The sequence below is a fragment of the Pagrus pagrus genome, assembly GCF_965226575.1.
Source record: "Pagrus pagrus genome assembly, contig: HAP1_SCAFFOLD_65, whole genome shotgun sequence".
NCBI lineage: Eukaryota > Metazoa > Chordata > Actinopteri > Spariformes > Sparidae > Pagrus > Pagrus pagrus.
Genome location: NW_028175398.1, coordinates 38,328 through 58,441, shown reverse-complemented (window position 1 = coordinate 58,441; position 20,114 = coordinate 38,328). Strand labels below are relative to the sequence as shown.

Below are 20,114 nucleotides of genomic sequence, written 5' to 3'. Positions count from 1 at the left end.
CACTGGTTCGGTTCGCCAATACTGTGCCTCTGATACCTCCGTAGCAGCATCAGAGGCGGAGGGAAATTTCACCCCTCGCCGCATCTGAAACTTTCACACAGAGGCAGATGGGGAGAATTGGCGCAGGATCCCCGCATGCAAACAGCAGTGTGAATGGGGCTACTAATAATGACAGTGAAAAATGAAAATGAAATGAAAGTCCTGACCTGCCTCTCATGCCCCCCGACACCTCACTGCGCCCCCCACCATTTGAGAAGTACTGACTAGGAGAGTCAGAAGGCTTATTTAAGTGGATATTGAAATCCCCAATAATTAGGATCTTATCTGAACTAGTTACAAGATCTGCAATAAATTCACCGAATTGTTCTAGGGACTGGGAATAAGGCCCTGGAGGTCTGTAGATTACCACCAGGGGAAAGCCTGTTCCCTGGACAAGGCCGTTACTACTTGATGGAGATGGTTTTAACACCAGGGCCTCAAAAGAAGTAAATTTAATTTCCTGGTTGGAGCTTAAACTGAAAATAGATAGATTTAGATTAGAGCAACGCCTCCTCCCTGTTTAGAGGCCCGAGCAACATGGGCATAGTTATAATCAGGAGGGGAGGCTTCATTTAATGGCAGAAAAGTATTAGATTTCAGCCACGTTTCACATAAGCCAATCATGTCCAGCTTATGATCAGTAATCAAATCATTAATCAGTAAGGCTTTGGTTGACAGTGATCTAATATTAATAAAGCCAGATTTGAGGGGTTTTGAGCTCATTTGAGCTGCAGTTTACAGTGATAGGCCTTTCAGTGGAGCTCATGGTAGATAATTTAGGAATTGGAACAAGGTACCTTTTAGTAGTTAGATTTGGCTGCCTATGCAGGTAGGGATGACGGGATGCCGGGATGCCATTGTGATTAGCTTTGGTATTTTATTATGCAAGACTGTAAGGTGCTTGCTAAGACATTTCCCCACTGTCAGAGGTGGAGATCAAGATTAAATTATTGTGGTTTATAGGGGTGTCAACATCTACACGTGTAAACGGGTACGCGGATAATAAATCAAAACCGTTTAGAAAAGTTTACACGTCATTTTTCCCCCTCGTTTATTTCTCACCAATATATAGGTCTATAGTATTTTTAGGGGTGATAATGTTGCCTAAAAGCTTCAGATAATAACATTAACTAACTATACAATTAAATGTTCCCACGAGTGCAGTTATCCGCATACATAATAGATGCATAGGGCACAATGTTACGTTGATATATAAAAAAACCCACAGCCACAGCCATTTGTGTTTTTCAGACCAGCAAGACCACTTAAAGGCAAGACAGCTGCTGTGTAGAATAGGCTGCGGAGGACTTGAGAAGAGCGCGGCGCTCATCTTCTCCATGCGCAAATGTCGTCCTGCTGAAAACAAAAACTGTTAGTTTTTTTCGATTGCTAAGATGCATTGGTCGAAACTGAAGCGACATGTTCAAAACTCTTAACACAGTCTGCAAAACAGAAATGCATGTGGGCTTAACTGTCTCACTGCGTTTGGCCTCATTAGAAAGCATATGTTGGAGCCTATTGATTCTTTGTATTAATTATTTGGAAAATGGTATATGGTAATGGTATAAAATAATGCTAATGATAAGGATGACTATTCAGGATGTATATTGTACATGAACTATTATTTATGATCGTTTTGCTGCTCAGGTCCCTCCTCCTAGTCAGGCCATCCTCCTCCTGTGATTAGGGAGAGAGGACAGCTGGTTTGTGCTTTTGTCTGTTTTTTGTGTTGAAGGAGTGAGGAGTGAAACAGTTTATCAACCACTAAATTACGTTTTTTATTTGCTCATTGTCTGAAGTCAACCCGGAGAATATTTCTGTTTATGTAAATAAATTCAAAACTTTTTGTTGAAACTGGAAACATCTCCGCGAGTGCTTATTATTAAGTGAGTCGTGGACCTCCTCCTCAGAAACTAGGGTTTTTTTTACCTTTTTTGAATGCAAGGAAGGAAAGTGGAAAGTCGGCGGATCACTCGCCGACAGATGAAGAAAGCAGCCGGCGGGCCGTGACTAAAATCAGCTGATCGACTCTATGAACGAATGCGCCGTTGCGCTACAAAGAAACAATCGAACACTATGGAAGGCAAAGTTGTGGATTGTGGATGTGGATTGCAATAAAACGGGGACGTTGGAATGATGTTTAAGAATGAACTTAACGGAAATTAAAGGAATTTGTGTGGTTATTTGTGATGATGTCTGACACACCTGAGACCGCAACTGAGTCTGAGGACATGTTGAAATCGCGCATTGCTTCGCGCAGAGGCAGATTGGGAGCATGCACGAGGAGGACAAATGAAATAAAGGCTTTGATGACTGACGTTGGAAATGTTGATAAAGTCAATGACACATTTGAAGCGTTTAAAGGAGCTGTGGATGAATTTAAAAATGCTCACAAATCTGTGCAAGAGCTCTTATCAGAGGAGGAAAAGGAAAATGATTATTATGACTGGTATGAACCCAGAATAACTAACCTGAATTACTTCATGAAAGATGTTGAAACATGGAAAAGAGAAATTGCACAATCAAAAGTTGGACCACTGGACAGCATATCAAATGTGTCACACAAATCAAAGTCTTCCACTTCCACTGGATCATCAACCTCCAGATCTTCCTCAGTCTCCTCAGAGTTAAAAAAGGCCAAAGCGGAACAAGCTGCTGTGATGGCTCGAGCTGCTGCATTGAAAGAAAAACACACTTTGCAACTGGAGGAAACAAAACTGAAATCAAAGATGGAGCAAATGGAGCTGGAAGCAGACCTCGCAGCATCAACTGCTAAAATAAAAATCCTTCAAAGTGATGAGGTGGATCAGGAAGCTCTGGGTGATGGCATGAAGGAGTATTATGACTCTCACCATGAACCAGAAACAATGGAGAGCAATGTAGAATTTGCACAGTTAGGTGCAATACCCAAAACTCCACTTCACCAAACCATCTTAAGTCTCCACAGACCTCCACCTACAAGGGGTACCAACACACCAGAAAATAAACCTCAAAACAAGAATTTAACTGAAAAACATAAAAACGAAACTGCAAATCATAATCACACCATAACTAATGCTGCTCATGATAACTTGGATGTGGTTATTCAAAGACAAAGACAAATGACTTAGCAGAACTCATTGTCTCACAGCAAAACCTGTCTGTTACCTGCAAGAGAGATTTCTGTGTTTGATGGTAACCCATTGGCATATCAGTCTTTTATCCATGCATTTGAACACTTGGATTGAAGACAAGACTAAAAATAATCAGGACAGACTCTACTATCTTGAGCAGTTTATCTCTGGTTTACCAAGAGACTTGCACATGGATGGGAGCAGGGGCTATAGTGAAGCAAGACACCTCTTAAAAGAGCACTTTGGGAATGAAATGAAAGTTTCTGGAGCTTACCTGGAAAAAGCCTTGAACTGGACAGCGATTAAAGCCGAGGATGGGAAAACGCTGCATGCATATGCAATGTATTTGAGAGCATGTTGTAATGTAATGCAAGATTTACAGTATTTAGAGGAACTCGAGATCCCATCAAACCTAAGGCGAATAGCATCCAAACTACCCTACAAACTCCGGGAAAGGTGGCGAACCACAGCCTATGAGACACAACAGAGAACTGGCAGGAGAATCAGATTTCAGCACCTTGTGGATTTTGTGGAAAAACATTCTAAGATGCTTTTGGATCCGTTGTTCGGGGACATTCAAGACCAAATGACAACAAAAAAGTCTATCCCAAGAAGTAAAAATGAACCAAAATTAATAAGAGGCAAAAACAGCAGCTTCGCTACTTCAGTAGCAGTGAATACAGAGAATGCGCTGTAAAACGCACTCTGATCGACCGCCCACAATTCAAAACACAGTCACATGACAACAAGGTTGAATTCTTAAGAAGCCATGGATACTGCTTTGGTTGCCTACTAAAAGGTCATCTAAGCAAAAAAGAAGATTAATGTGTCAAGTTTGTCAAATGAAACATCCTACTGTACTTCATATTCAAAGTGCAAAAGGCCCAAAACAGGAAAATCAACCAAAAGCCACTGCTGAGACAGAAGATAACCCCATAAGCAGTGCTCGTTTCAGCAGGTGATGGAACTGGGGCCGGGAGAGACTGTGCACTTGCGATTGTTCCAGTCAGAGTTAAGGTGGCAAAAGGGAGCAGGTATATTCAGACCTATGCCTTCCTCGATCCAGGCAGCACAGCAACATTTTGCACAGAAAATCTAATGAACCTGTTGAATGCGAAAGGACGCAAAACAGAGATACTTTTGCGAACAATGGGACAGGAAAACCCTGCAGGGACCTATGAGGTCAGAGGACTGGAGGTGGGAGACTTGGAGGGCTGCACATATCTGGACCTGCCGAAAGTTTACACGCAGAACAAAATCCCTGTCTCAAAGGAAAACATAATCACAGAAGCTGATTTGGAGAGGTGGCCTTATCTCAGTTAAAGGAAATTGAGGCAGACATTGAACTCCTCATTGGGACTGATGTTCCTCGAGCAATGGAGCCATGGAAAATAATAAACAGTCATGATAATGGACCATATGCAGTCCAAACCTTACTGGGATGGGTGGTAACTGGACCACTCAGTGTTAATAGTCCTGCAGAACGTGCTGGGCCCATTGCAGTGTCAAGTAACAGAATCTCTGTTGTTGAGTTGAAGGATCTACTCATCAGACAATATAACCAGGATTTCTCTGAGAACATGTATGAGGAGAAAATTGAGATGTCAGTTGAGGATAAACGTTTTATGGAGATTGATTCCAGCTCAGCATTCCTTAAAGATGGCCACTGTCATTTACCACTGCCTTTCAGGGATAAAGACAAGGTCATGCCTGATAACTGTGATACGGTAAAGGAACGCACACTGCACCTTATGAAAACATTTAAGAAGGATAAGACGTATGCCGAGGAATACACCTCCTTCATGGAGGACATTCTCAAAAAGGGTTATGGAGAGAAGGTTCCACCTCAGCAGCTTCGCAGAGGGGATGGACGGGTCTGGTATATCCCACATGATGGCATCTACCACAAGCGAAAACTCAAACTGAGGGTGGTGTTTGACTGTACATCCTCATTTCAAGGAACGTCTCTGAATAAAGAGCTCCTCCAAGGTCCAGACTTAACAAACGCCCTCATCGGAGTGCTATTAAGGTTTCGCCAAGAACAAACTGCAGTTATGGCAGACATTGAGGCAATGTTTTATCAAGTACATGTTGATGAAAAGGACAGAGACTTTCTGAGGTTTTTGTGGTGGCCAGAGGGTGATATCAGCAAACCGCTTGATGTTTACAGGATGAAAGTTCACCTCTTTGGCGCTGTATCATCCCCGAGCATTGCTAATTTTGCCCTGCGTCAAACTGCTGATGACAACCAGAAGCATTACTCTGATGAAGTTATGAAAACCATCAAAACTAACTTATGTGGGCGATTGCCTCCGATCTGTGGCAACAGCAGACCGAGCCATAAAGCTTGTCAAAGATCTCACTAAAGCCTGCGATCAGTGAGGTTTCACATTGACAAAATGGGTCAGCAATAACTGTGAGGTGTTAGCAAGCATTCCTGAGCATCACAGAGCAAAGGCAGTCAAGGAACTGGACCTGGGTAAAGAAAAGCTGAAAGAACAAATCACAGTCGAGCCTGCACTTGGAATCCACTGGAACACCCACAGTGACACCTTCAGCTTTAAAGTAACTGTCAACAGCCGGCCTGCAACCAGAAGAGGTATACTCTCCACAGTAAGTTCAGTTTATGACCCATTAGGTTTTCTCTCTCCTTTCATCCTGAAAGCCAAACAACTACTGCAAGAGCTCTGCAAATCCAGGTATGGATGGGATCAAGTTATTCCACAGGAATTTGCAATGCCCTGGCAGAGATGGATCGGGGAATTAATTCAGTTACGTGGGTTTCAAGCAGCAAGATGTATAAAGCCTGAGAACTACGACCCAGTGGCGACCGCTGAGCTGCATCACTTCTGCGATGCAAGCGAGTCAGGTTATGGTACAGTAAGCTACCTTAGACTAACAAATCACCAAGGCAAAATCCATATCTCCTTTATATTTGGAAAAGCCAGACTCTCACCTCTCAAGCAGATCACCATACCCAGGCTTGAACTCACTGCAGCAACATTGGCTGTAAAAGTGGATCGGATGCTGAGGAAGGAGCTGCATTTACCACTCACAGATTCAACTTTCTGGACAGATAGTACACCTGTATTGAAGTATATTCACAATCAAACAAAGAGATTTCATACATTTGTATTCAACAGAGTTGCAATGATCCATGATCTCTCTCACACAAGCCAGTGGAGATACATAAATTCAAGAGACAATCCAGCTGACGACGCATCACGAGGATTGCACGTGGAATCTTTCTTAAGATCAAGATGGCTGAGAGGTCCTGAATACCTGGTCAGAGGAAAAAAAGACATGGCCAAAGATCACACAAGGTCTAGGAGAGATATCAGCAAATGACCCTGAGGTGAAAAAGGAGGTCACAGTTAACAGTGTGGAAAAGGAGATCACAGTTAACTGTGAGGATTGAAAACCAACATCCGATATGCACATTAATCAAGTATCACTCATCATGGAACCGACTTCAGAGGTCTGTAGCCTGGATATTGAAGGTGAAAAAACTACTTAAATTGCTAAGTCAGCTAAGAAGGAGTCAGACACACTGCCTGGTGAGTCAGCTATCCACCTGGAGATGGCAAACTTCCTAACCACAGACTCATGCATAAATGCTATACGCAGATTCATCTGCAGGAGAGGAGCAGTTATAAGTATCAGGACGGACTGTGGGACAAACTTTGTCGGGGCCCAAAGGGAACTACAAGAAGCTTTGAAAGAGCTGAATCATCAGAAGATTCAAAACACCCTTTTAACAGAGGGAGTAAAATGGACTTAACCCTCCTTTGTGAGCCCACCACGGCGGAGTCTGGGAAAGACTGATCAGACTAGTCAAAAAGATCCTCACATCTGTTCTAAAACAACAAACGCTGGACGATGAAACTCTATCAACAGCACTGTGTGAGGTAGAAGCCATCCTGAATGACCGACCGATAACTACAGTGTCAAGTGAACCCAATGATTTGGAACCACCAACCCCAAACCATTTGCTCCAACTGAAAGCGAAACAACTATGACACCAGGAGATCATTATTCAAGGAAGAGGTGGAGACAAGCACAGTACCTTACAGATCTCTTCTGGAGATGGTGGACAAAAGAGTATCTTCCTCTCATGCAAGAAAGAAGTAAGTGGAAGAGCATAAAAAGGAACTTGAGTCCTGGAGATCTGGTCATCATTGTTGATAACACAGCACCAAGGAACTCATGGATTATGGGCCGTGTTGTAAAGACATTTCCAGATGCCAAGGGCTGTGTGAGAAGTGTTTTGGTTAAAACCAAAAGCAGTGCGATTCAACGACCAATAGATAAGCTCTGTCTTCTAATGGAGGCAGCAGGATAAATGGAGAGAGGCCGTGATTTTCCAGCCTTCACTATGGACCGTTTCAGATATTCTGACACGATTATGAACTTTGAGAAGACAGATAGTCATCATCAAGTAACTGAATGGACTTTGAATTTAAAGAGCATAATTAATTTCCCTTGTGTAATTGTTCTATTTTGGCTCCTTTTGAATCTTATTTATGTAATTGTTTTGCTAAAGCCAACAATTAGGGGCCGGGATGTTGGAGCCTATTGATTCTTTGTATTAATTATTTGGAAAATGGTATATGGTAATGGTATAAAATAATGCTAATGATAAGGATGACTATTCAGGATATATATATTATATTTGACCTTTTTTGAATGCAAGAGTAGCCATAACAGCATATACAAAAGGAGTGGCTTCTGATTCTTTTTCCTGTGCAAGTATGGATCAAAGAGCAGCGGGCGAAGTTGGTAGAGAGAGAAGAGCAGCCAGGAGAGGAAGGAGTTTAGTTTTATCTCTTACTTTATTTTTTATTCTACCCCTGGAATAGTGAGATTCTGCATTATTCTGTTTACGTAATCTTTATTTTTTGTATGGTCCTGAAGTACTTATGCAAAAGCACAAATGTTCTTGAATAAATCTCTGCATTCCTGATTCAGTGTTGTTGCAATATATTACAGCATATACTATAATTTAGAACCATTAAAGTGCAAAAGATCCTATATAAAATACTGATTTACCTGACAAAAATCATTCAAACTTGAAATATAAGATGTATTTGACGTAATGTTCTTTGTTGTTAGTATTTTGTCGTCCCGTTTGTTAAGAGTGATTGTGTGTGTTTCCAAAGTGAGACAATGTGCTAATGAGCTTCTCTTGAGACAAGTATGAAGTGTTTTGTTGGTGAGACACACTTTTGGGCATGAGATTAACTGTTGAGCTGAGCTGCAAGATGGAAATGCAGACTGTGTTAAGAGTTTTGAACATGTCGCTTCAGTTTCGACCAATGCTCCTTAGCAATCGAAAAAAACTAATGGTTTGTTATTTTAGCCTTTATTGTTACGTGTTGTTGTATACATTATATTGTTGGTTGGTGTTCTGTGCCGGCTTTTTACGACCTGATCACATATCCTCGCGTCTAAAGAGGAGGAAAAAAACATTCCCCCCCCGACAGTTTTAGTGAATAATTGTGAGATTCCCCCTCTACTTTTTTAGCTTTGTGGATATAAAGGTGAAGTTTTTTCCTCTCACTTCAGCATACTTTGGCTTCTTTTTTAGTTTCTTTCTATCGCCAATTCCAGATTACTTTTACTATAAAACGTATTAAAATTCAGACGCAGCTCCCGTTGTGAGAGAGGGATGCAGTTTGAACTATAAGTTTAAAAACAAATTGTACAACTGTGAGAAATAGTTAAAACAATGATTGAAAAAGAAGGTTAAACCTTTTTTCAGCTTTCACTCACGTTTTCATGTCTGTCAAAATGATAGATTTTATTTTCAACTGATTTTACTTTCTGTCATAAGTAGGCCTAAGCCTTAAAATGTTAAATGAAGCTCTGTGATTTATCTGTTATGTTGGCTTTAATTTAGTACCTATTTGAAATAGGTCTACAAGAATAACGTTGAATAAACGTTTTTGTCTGATAACTACTGGAATGGCTTTGATTTAATGGGATTAGGAGGCGGTTGAATGGAGGCAACTGCGATAGAAAGAGATCATAAATCTCAGACGTGTAACCGGGTACACGTCGGTTAGAAGCCCCGTGTACACGTGTAGAAAAAATTGTAAACGTTGACACCCCTAGTGGTTTACATATTTGGAGCATGATTCAATGAGAGAGTGGCGAGGGAAGGTGACAGTCTCAATGTTGCAAACTAGGGTATCAGTCTGGTACTCTGCACTATGTCCCTGACTAACCATGTTAACTAGACTCCACACCAGCATTGACTGTATCGCTAGCAGGCTCTCTAGTCACCTGTGACCTGCCAAATGCTACATCCCTGATGTCAAACCTGCATCAAACACCTGTCTATATTGCTAGACAAAGCAGCAGCGCCGACTCCAGTAGGATGAAGGCCATCTGCTCTCAGACCACACAGACCACACAACCAGTGGCTTGCTCCTGCGCCTTCCACGCCGCGACCGAGCAGGGACAAACTCCACAGCAGCTGCCGACGAGACTGAGCTAGTGCTAAGGCTAGCAGTCCTGCTATCAGGCCTGGGGCTAACACTATCTGCAGTGCCCGTGTTTCTAACTGAGAGAAGCTGTTCTAGCTCACGGACACGTCTCTCTAATAGAGACACCCTATCTGCAACTGCAGAACAGTCAGCACAAGCCATCGTAACACTTGTTTGTCGAGGCTGTGTCGACTGCGGTGAAAGGCAAAAAGCAGTGAGCTAGGCTAAGCTGAGGAAGCTAACCGGGCAGTAACAGACTACCCGGTAACAGAAAAGCGGTTCGACAAAGTACGTACAAGTTATAAAGTCTAACGTTAGCTGCAGTACAAAACCAGTGTGACTATGAAATACTCAGAAATCGAAGAAAAACAGCTAAGATGGATAGAGAAAGAGAGAGACACAGTAAACAACAGCTTTCGATCTCACAGAAGTCCCGGTATGCGTCACAGGCAGCGTTTATATCCTACTCTTACTCAGGAATTTCTCAGATTAGAGGTTGGGAAGAGCCAAGAGTGAAATGTAAACAGGAAGAAGACCTGGAGTGTAATTTTGAAGAAGGGGATCATTGTGTACTAGTAGTCAGTGTTTTTCTTTTAACTCTAGACATAAAATTACACAATACAATCTTATTCATAGAACATACTATACCCCTGACAGACTACATAAAATGTCTATAGTCAAAGTGCTTAATGATATTACAGGACTAACCATCCCCGCAGAGCTAAGAGTAATTCTCCTGGGTGACACATCTATGTTGAAAGTCAATAAAAACCAACTCAAATTTATTAGAATTGCCCTTATTACAGCCAACAAATGTATAGCTATGCATTGGAAAGATGTTTTAGCATCATGCATACCAGGTGAAAAGACTATGTATAATTTGAAGGGTAAACCTGGAGAGTTCCAAAAGATCTGGGGTGGTTTTCTACCATATGTGGACACGGAGTCCACAATACAGTAATCCTCTTATATTTAAACAATGTCATGTGATTGTTAAACATGCTTATTCATCATTTGGTGCCGTTTCTAGCTTTATTTTTATTTGTCTTAATTTTTTTTTCTACCTCTCCCTGCCATTTAATCCCTCTCTGCAACAGTTGTGTTTTAGGCTATATATGTTTGTTTGTTTCTTTCTTTCTTTCTTTCTTTTATGATATACTGAAGGCTTGTATTTATTCTTACTAATCTGACTTGGTACACACTCTGTAGGAATGTATGGTCGGACCTGTGGGGATGGGCTGATCTGGTACCTATTTGTCATATTGTTGTACATTGCCCTTTCATTCAGCTCTAGGGTTGTTAAAAAATCTAATAAAGATATTGTTGAAGAAAAAATTTAACAATGTATATAACTATAAAGCAGTATAGTAACTGAAACTCTTACCACCATGTTTTCCCTCTCCACTTGAATGCAAACAAAAATGTAGAGCATGAGGGGTGGTAAGAGCTTCTTCCCCTCTGGGCTTCGTCATCATCAATCAAATCTCCACTGCATTCAACTACAAAGTATCCTTTGCAGAATGAAACTCGGGTGAATAAACCACGTCCTGTAAGAAAAAAATTAAGGACAAAAAAAACAAATTATGTCCACTACAATTGTTTTTTGATCTGTAGCTAAATGTATAAAAACACACACTGTAGATAAAGAACGAGAATTTATGAAAAAGTGGTAGTGGTGTGCTCATGCCCTGTCTTTATACTGTCAAACTAAATAAAATGCTGGAGCTCTTAAAGAATAGGGTCAACATGAGAAAAAAAAGCAATGGAGCAGGACAAAAATACTTGAGTTGGATTTAAATGCCTCTGTTCAAAACATGGCTACTTATGGAACGATAAAACACTGCCCTGTTTCAACCTAAAAGGCATTCATCAGGGTACAAAATGGTGAACAGAGGGCAAAAATGTTTATAACCTTGGTAAGGGGGGCCACCTAATCCTGACTGAGTGAATACCAGAGGTGGGAATTGTGGAGTCATCACATCATCTCCATGCCCTGTATTTGTTCTTTTCATGCACTAAACCAGCTGAGTCCAATCAGCACAGCTCTTCAGCCAGGAAGGTGAGCTAATTAGTGAATGCACCTGGTTCAGTGACTGAGCAGAACAAATACATGGCATGGAGATGACTTGATGACTCCACAATTCCCACCTCTGGTGAATACAGGAGGCTGACATCAGGACATCCCAATACAAGTCACGTTTAAGACGACACGCCTCCCCCACATGTTCTTCCTGTACAGTACATCCTACACTTATAAGAAATACCCAAACATTAAATTGCATCCATTATTATATCCATCACAAGAACACATTCCTGTACCTTGCCATGTTTTGAATAAAGGATTTTAAATCCATTTTTATCATTTTTATCTTCCACTTCCTGCTTTTTCCCTTTTCAACATTTAAGTTCACTTCATGGCTGCATGATTGAGATGTGCTGCCAACTGCCAGCTATTAAGGTGACCCTGCTGGTATACGGTTCAGCCACGCAGCTGCTGCTGAGGTGATACATGCAGGCAGTGCATCACCTCAGCAGAGGGAGGAGGACAGGATGAATGGCTGTTACTGTATGACGTCTGTATTCTGTATCCTTTCTAAACTTTACTCAATATTACGATTTCAAGAATATGTATTTATTTTACCGACATTTTGACTAATTTCTAGTGATATATTAGTTTATATAGTGGTTTTTCCTGCTGTTAGCTTTACTGTTGCTGCTCTAGAAACAACATAATGTAACATAAAAATTAATAAAAAATTATCATCATCTGTTTCTGAATCTATTCTTGGAAAAAGAAAATAGTAAGCAAAAGAACTGATAAGGAGTATATGTACTGATAAGAAACGTATCACCACTTGTCCATCTATACATCTAGATAGACAGCCAGATAAACAATAACACATTTAACACTAACAACAATAACATTTATTCTCAGCAACAGGCTGCTCCTCCCTAAGTGCAAAACAAACAGACTCAAAGACTCCTTTGTCCCACGAGCCATCAAACTCTATAACTCTGCACTTGGTGGGAGGGGGAGGAGTAGCAGGAGAGTGGGGAAGGTGCATTCAACATGACCTGAACACCTAGATCTGTAGTGCTGTAAATGTGCAGTAACTACAATAACTGTACAATATCTCTGTGCAATAACAACAATAACTGTGCAATATCTACTGTGCAATGTACCATTTTTCTTATATTATTATATTTATTATATTTTTGTATTTATATATTTATACTTGCACTGTACCTGTCCTACACACAACTGTGCTCTTTTTGTGCTTTTACTTCTACTTTTTGTCTATTTGAACTCTGTGTGCTTTTCTTTTCTTTTTACTTTTTTACTGTACTGTCGGTCTTTGTGATGCTGCTGGAACCTCAATTTCCCTGAGGGAACCTTCCCAAGGGATAAATAAAGTACAATCTAATCTAATCTAATCTAACACCATCTTACCTTTCACTGCATTGATGTACTTCACCTCCAATCTCCATGTTTTGTCAGTCTTTAAAACAACATGGTGACAGGCATCTTTAAGAAGACTGATCCTTGGTGGCATTTCAAACTGCAAAGAAATTAATAAAAAATGAGATAGCTTAGGCATCACTTCTAGTTAAATTAGATTACAGGGTTTTAAACAATATGTTACCTGAGTAACATATGGACTCTTCCCCTTAGCAAACTGAGAAACAGGAAGTGCAAACATTCAATTTTTACCATCTCTCTCCACCTGCCACTTTTGAAGCATTTAAACTGATGACGAGACTCAAACAACAGAGTACTTGGTCTTCTGTTCTTTTTATTGTGCTATGCCAACTCAATTTCTGTTAAATCCAACCTAAACTTAGTTGTGAAATATTGAGTTTATTGTGTAATGAAATCAATCAGTACAGTCGAGTCTAGATCAGGGTAAACCTTTTCAGACGCACCTTCCAACAATCGCCCAGTAGTCTATCTTAATTAATCCAAAGCAATTTATTGCGATCCCAAACGAACTCCATAAATCAGGATGCACAATTCCAAACGATCAACCAATGGATAATCAACAAATGAAACGAAACTGATAGTAAACTGATCCATGTCCAAGGGAAATCACTTCCTGCTTTCCCGTTTAAACACACCTGACAATTAATCATCAAGCCACAGATGATACCATAAGCAAACCATAGGGGGAACAATCATTTCAACTAACCAAGGCATAACACTGTTTCATGAAAATATGTAGCCTACAATAATATAATAATTCTAAACATAAAAATAAAACGCATAAATACCAGTATTCAAACAGAAACATTTCATATATGAGCAATATGGCTCCAACAGTAGGTTCCCTAAATCCTTCATTTAACATATTGCTCGTTTATTATTTTCTTCTATGATATAAAGATATATATTCTCTGAATTTGATTTCCACTGGCATGATTTAGGTTACACGTCCACTACGTTTTTAAGTAATATTCCAAGCAAAACCTGGCTTGCTACACTGCTTAATAACTATAACCAACCAACATTAAAATCGTTCGAAATTAACTGCGCCTTGTCTGAAAAGCATGGCTCTAAAAACTTTGCCTGCTTCAACATGGTTGGATTATCGTCGCCCACATAAGCATGACTTCAGGTTAAATTTGGATCGAGTCAAGTGCATTGTGCTGCGAAACCAATCACCCATCCCCCCACACCAGGTGTGATGGACTCGATGAATATGGCCGCTATACTCCTACCCTGGCACAGATAAAAAAGAAAAATAAATAAGATAACTGACACCCGAACATGCAAATGACCTTAATTTTAACGAGTCAGTCCACCATGGTACCCGAAAACTCTGATAACTGTCTTAATTAGCTGACTGTTAACTCTAGCAAGTGCTAATTAGTGATACACCTGTGTTCGGCTAGCGACCCTTAAACAAGAAAGCCGACAGTTTTAGTAAATAAATAAATGACTACACAACGCATCAAACTGTCATGGCATTACGCTACTGTATATCTCAAGAAAATACTGAATACTTACTGAACACGCCGCTTGTTTACCCTGTTTCATCGACTTCAGCGGTGGCACGGAGCTGTTGCTGTGGCTCGGAGTTGTTACGCTGGCGGTTGTATGACAGCCAACTTCCGGTCAGATTTCACATTAAAAGCATACCGGCGGAAGTCACAATGTAATGGCGATTTAACGAAGGAAAGGTAACGTGCTACTCAGCAAATTAAATGAATAATATTTTTTTATTCAAAGAAACTTCTTCCAGTTGACCCGCATGCCTTTGGGTGAACACTAGTTGAGATTTAATGAGCTTTCTTCAACAGTGGTTTTCTCTTTGCCACTCTACAATAAAGCTTTGACTGATGAAGAACCCAGGCAACAGTTGTTGTATACCGAATTTTCAGCTTTCCCCCATTTCTGAAAATGTTTCTTTTTTTGTATATTTTTTTATATATAAGAGGAAAACATCCAAAGGGGTGAATAATACAAATCCATATACAGTATATATACATATTTATGTGCATAAGCGTGAGTTGAAACAAACAAAAGATCAAAAAACAAAATATAAAGAATTCATTTTACCACATTCTCTCAGACAAAGTACATGCAAAGTACATACAGTATTACCTGATCCTTGATACTATCAATTAACAAGTATACATTAGGACAGACCTGGAATGTTAATGCTCAAGGAGAATTATAGTTGAATCTTAGCTTTATCATCTGTCTTTCTTATTAATTAACCTGATCAGGGCACAAGATGAAGAGTAACAATCCACAAAATTAAGCGTGTTTGGTGACTGAACTGTATCTTGTATTTATCCACTGTACAATAACACAATGCCATATACAGTCCTCTATATTTATTTTCATTTTCTTCTTATCTCTACTTTCTATTTTTAACCAAGAATTTATTGTTTATTTTTAGCTAAGAGTTTATTGTTCATTTTTTTTCTTATTTTTATATGTATATATATATTTATACACCCGTTTGCGAGTAGTTGTTGTTGTTGTTTGCAAACTGCCTTGTGTGCTGCTTCCTTACTTTGTAAGCAGCTGGAAATTCAATTTTCCTGAGGGAGTCATCTCAAAGGGATCAATAAAGTCAAGTCTTTTTTCATCTATATCCTTAATATTTCCTATATATCATTATCATGATCATGACATCTTTTGACTTCCAGGGGAGCTATTTTGCCCTCAATACTGTCTTGAAGGACAGCAAAGCCCTCCTCACTCATGGTGCTGTAAGTTCCTTCAGTTACTGTAGACTTTTATCCAATCACACCTCACCTCACATCAGTGAGGTACATTTTCTGTGTTTTCGGTTTGAATCCACGCCCTTTGAGTTCAGCCACAAACCTTGGTGAACATTTTTTTCAAGTTCATGTCTTTTATTTTAATTACACATCAATTCCAAGAGATAAATCTTTAAAAAATGTGTAGTCTTACTCTCGAACTCTTCCATAATTCTTCAGAAAGAGTAAATCCACATTTGGGATTTTTGAGTTGGCCATGAACCGCAAAAACTGAATGATGTGCATTGAACACTGTTTAGCGTTCTCCAGCATTTTCTTTGTGGGGTTGGCACCCGCAACGTGGCCTTGATAATCTCTGACCAATTTTTCTGAAGAGAAAGAATCCAGAAGCAAAATAATATCAGATAGTAGTTAACATCTAACGCTGACATCTACACCACTGACTGTGCAATGGAAATATATTGAAATATGGTATATTTACCATAAGCAGGGGTTCGTTATGGCGAATATGTCTTTAGGCGTTTGTCCTTAACAGCCTGGAATAAAATAAAAGGAAAGAGGCATCCAAACTAGCGTCACAGCAAAAAGCCATTTATAATTTAGCAGTAAAATCAGACAAATACATAGTCAGCTATATTCCTGACGACCCCCCTACAACTCTTCACATCTGCTAAAATAAAAAGGTCAAAAAAGTTCCTATAGGTTTGTTATTTTTGTCAACACCATCATTTTCTCTGTCTGACAGTGGTGAAAGAAAGTAAAATTTACATGATAAGTTATTTGTTGTACCAAATTGTTTAATTAAGTGGATGAGCAAAGTTAAATGTATTTGAGTGGAGAAAATCTTTAGTATTTTGTATGTATTTTTGAATACTTTCAAACTGTTTCTCTAAAACAGCCAAATTATTAATGTAGTTGTTTCTTTAAATGAAATAATGTGTTCTTTTATGTCCAGAACTTTTATTCTTTGTATTAAATGCAAATGATAAGACTTTTGTGACGTAAGAGTTTTCAAAGAGCACATGTGACACAGCATAAAAATTTAATAAAAAGGAATATTCAACATTTAACATGTGTGTAGTCAAGGTGAAGACACAAGGGTTAAATCTATAGCAGACCAAACAAATAGGAATGATTAATTTTCTATTGTGTCTAACGGTGTTGACAAAAACTAAGTTATGACAGGAAAAACACATATTTTATGAACAAATGACATAAAACTTTACTTACATTACTGTACTTAATTGTTGAGAAATTGTTCTATAAACATGAGTATAGATTTCTTCTTGGGTTTTTTTTCAAAGTTTAAACCAGTTTTGTCCAAATTCTCAAGAATTTAATTCAAAAAGTGACAAAATAACAGAACACTAATGTCATCATTACTGTATTGGAGGAAAGGTCAACCGTGAAGTTGACATTGTGTTGTCTTGATACAGATCTAAGTACAAATATTTACCTGGGCCCATATTCCTAAAGATTCTGAGAATCCTCTCAGAGAGCTCCTAACTTAACCTAAAAATTCCTAGCAAGGAGTCTTAGCTTAGGAGTGATTCCAGATTATTCTCAGACAATGCTGAGCAAGGAATGGACAGAAACTCCTATCTTAGTGAGGAGGTGTGGTTGACCCCGTTGCTAGGTATGAGTCATCATTACAAAAGCTGTGATTGGTTGATCCTAAAAGCTAGATAAAAAATATACTTTTGGTGATAATGGGCAAAGGATGGACCCTCAAATCGATAAACTTAATCATAGAATCTAATCTTTTGAAGACTGTGTAATTGTAAATATTATTTCACATAAAAGAAAATATCTGTTAAATGAATAGTAAGCTATACTTTAAAATTATCCTACAAAATGTGTGAAAACTTAGGCCCACTTGCACAGTATTCTTATATTTATTTGCTTCTATTAATTGCCATGCTGGTAATTTTTGCACTTTCAACATTTTAACTCAATTTGGTATTAACGAGGGTAATGTCTGCGATTGCTGACTGGCCTATAAGAAGCAGCGTTGGTTGGCTTTCATTTTGGGTGGTATTGCATTGTGGCATTGGGTTGGAGATGTAAGTGCAATCACAAACATGATTCCTGCACCATCCAATCTGTAGCGTTTCATTAAAATTAAAATTAAAATTAAAATTAAAATTAAAATTAAATTGTCCATCACACCCTCACAGATGAAAGTCTTGAAAATGTGAGAGTTGAACTTTTGAATGATGTCAGACAAAGAAACAGTGAGGTGGTGAAGCAAAACCCAGCAGCCAGAGAGTTTAAAGCCAGATGGTCTGCATTCTTTCATACTGATGAGGTAAATACATGCTTGCCTTTTCCTCTCTTCTTATTGTGCAATTTCAGTGTGCACCTGTTAAAATTTAAAGTCTGATACGGTAAAACAACCAACATTTGGAGAGAGAAAAATCTCCTGTAGAGGAAGCAGTTCTTTATTTTGGCCACTTGGGGGCAGAAGAACTCTATGGCAAGCTACTCTTCTAACTTCTAACAGATAAATGCCTAATTCCAGCAGATTACAACACTTCCACTTGAGACAAACTTCATGGTACAGTTGGACAATCTTTTACCCCAGTTGACATCTGTTTTCCAGAAGAAGGGAGATGTTTCTGGCCAGAAAATAGACAGATGTTAAAGTCACCCTTAAAACAGAACAGCATATTAAATATACAATGTTAATTGCAATCACTGTGTAATTGTATTGTCCATATGAAGCCCCAGTTTGCATCATCAGTAACAGCCTGGATTATTTGCAAGGTGCAAAAATAATTTCTAAAGAAATATTGTCTTTTTAAGGCAATAATACCATATGGGCGAGAGATGCAGCCATGTGATCAGACAGGTGCCAGTTCAATCCTGTTTTCTTAGGTGGTGATAAAAAAGATCGGGCTGTAGATGTTGGTTGTACTGTATATCCCTTAATAAACAGGAGTTAAAACATATTCATACCTCACTTTAAAAAAAATAAAAACTAGGCCACGCTTCAGCTATTTTGTAATTAAAAAAGGATGACCTTTTACAGTATGTTTGACATATTTTTGAGCTATATAGATCAAACTTGACAAAGCTGATTGGAAGTCAATGTTTGTAGGTTACCACAGGTTGGATATTGGAAAATTTCTTTGCAGTTATTTATGTGTTTCTGAATGTTTTAATCGGTGGAATCTCTTCACACAGGCTACAAGTGATGTTAATCTCAAAAAGGCAGCAGTTCTCAAGGCTCTTTGCCTCTACCTTGGTAAGGAAGATGGACTTCTAATTCGGGAGCACACGGTAAATCAGTGTAATTTCTCGTCAGATATATTGTAACTTGTAAAAGTACATGCTTACAGTAAGATTCCAAAGTCACTCGCACCTTATTTGTTAAAACCCATTGACTGTTTAACCCATTGACTGTTTAACTGTTGTTAAAACCCATTTTGACTTCTTTGTCTCCATGTCATCCTCTTCTCCTCGGACATCCCGCTTCTTCTCCAACTGTTCCTTTCCTCCTTGGATGCCCTCTCTCCACTTTGACTTCTTTGTCTCCATGATGTCCTCTTCTCCTCAGGCACCCTGCCCAATTCATCTGAGAGAAAAAAATCAAAAATAAACACTAACAGGTTCTCAAGTAAAATACACCAATACTGATCTTCAGATTTGTTAGTGTCAAGTGCACAGGAACTTTAAACTCAGCTGTAAAACCTGCTGTATACCTGGACAGTTTTTCTCCAATCAAGCTTCAACAATTAACCTCAACGATCTCTTTGTCAAAACCATCGACTTGTCTCCTAGACCCCGTCCCAACCAGTCTGCTTAAAGAAGTTCTTAATAAAGGATTCTGATTCTGATTCTTTCTTAGACGTGATCAAACTGTCTCTAGTTACAGGTTATGTACCTCAGTCATTTAAATTAGCTGTAGTTAAACCTCTTCTTAAAAAGCCTACTCTAGATTCAGGTGTATTGGCGAACTGTAGACCCATTTCTAACCTCCCCTGTCAGTTATGCAACTTTCTTCAAAACAATAGCTTGTTTCAGGACAATGTGGAATCTAATACTATAGATTACTCATTGAGACTGAGACCGACCCACCGAGGAAGCTAGCAGTCGATGTCAAGGACTAATTAAAGCCTAAGTCAAAAAAGTGAGTTTTGAGTTTAGATTTAAAGGCGTCAATAGAGCCAGATTGTCTAATACAAGTACACCTACCCGGGGAGGGACTTGTGCAGCCATCTTTGCCTTTTTTGTCATCTCC

At 39.2% G+C, this 20,114-nt stretch overlaps 1 long non-coding RNA gene across 5 annotated transcripts in view; it reads right to left on the bottom strand.

The window, feature by feature from the left end:
- LOC311253903 overlaps positions 1 to 14,734 on the bottom strand; it is a 37,293-nt gene extending 22,559 nt beyond the window's left edge. For all 5 annotated transcript variants that reach the window (XR_014622028.1, XR_014622029.1, XR_014622030.1 and 2 more), the window contains exons 1-3: positions 14,646 to 14,734; positions 13,092 to 13,200; positions 11,025 to 11,187 (exon numbers count right to left, since the gene is read on the bottom strand). This is a non-coding gene — a long non-coding RNA (uncharacterized lncRNA). The remainder of the gene's footprint in view (positions 1 to 11,024; positions 11,188 to 13,091; positions 13,201 to 14,645) is intronic.
- Between the last annotated feature and the right edge of the window lie 5,380 nt (positions 14,735 to 20,114).